The following is a 1,048-nucleotide window of genomic DNA, read 5'->3' on the forward strand; positions in this document are numbered from 1 at the left end:
GGGAACTGTCTCCTCCTGCTTCTTCACCCAGGACCTGTCTGCGCAACAGTGGCGTCGGTCCTAGACCCCCACACGGAGACAGCCTTTGCACAGCGCCCGGCAGAGGAACAGATAGAAGTCGTTAAGATTTGCAGTAAGGCACCTTTCTCCCCTTCTCACCTCCTCCATTTGAAACACAGTGACCAATTCTTGCAAGAAGAATGGTGGGTTGCTCACCCCTTACCTTGGTCTTTGCCCTGGGTTCCCCCTGTGCTCGCAATGCTGTAGAATGTTTGGTAAGCCAAAACATCCGTGTCACACGCTGAAGTCACCTCAGGTTGGCCTGCTGCCCCGGAGAGTGCTGAACCACTCGTGTGCTGGAGGGGTTAGATAAGAGTGCTGTGGGGACACCGGCTGGAGCCCTGCCTTCTGAGCAGAGTGTAGGGCCAGCCCGCTCCCTGCGCTCCTGCACCCCTCTGAAGCACTACGAGAAGGTGCTTCTCCTCCATCCTTGCTGACAAGCACTCAGACCTAAAGACTGTTTAAGGTCACGTCCTTAGGTGGGCCACACAGATTGCTACATGCAGTTAATCCAAAACTGCGGATGACCAGGAAGATAAACGTGCGATGATTAGTGCTTGTCTGCCTTGTTACTTTTGTTTCATCCCCTACACATCTTGTTACCAGCTGCTGCTCAAAGCAGGACAGCAAACAGGACAGTCCACGGCATAACCCAGTCCAGGTACTCTTGCCAAGGTCATGGTCTGGCAGGTTGTGACATCCAGGAGAAGCTGATTGCTCCCTGATACCTTAGTTAATCTATTGCAATCCATCTCTGCCTACCAGTTTTACACTTCCTGCAAAACCGCTTGCACATATAAAAGGACAATATTTTGCTGAAACTGACTGCTTTGTCTTTTCTCAGAAGACTAGGTTGTATGAAGCTCTGCCCAAGCCATCGCTGAAAACATTCCATTTTACTCTTCTGATTTCAAGAAGTGTAACAGCAATATCCAAAGTGATAGATGTCGATGCTACTGAACATGCCACTCAGCAGCTAAGATAGGGA

This window comes from Corvus brachyrhynchos, unplaced genomic scaffold (assembly GCF_000691975.1).
Source record: "Corvus brachyrhynchos isolate BGI_N302 unplaced genomic scaffold, ASM69197v1 scaffold279, whole genome shotgun sequence".
NCBI lineage: Eukaryota > Metazoa > Chordata > Aves > Passeriformes > Corvidae > Corvus > Corvus brachyrhynchos.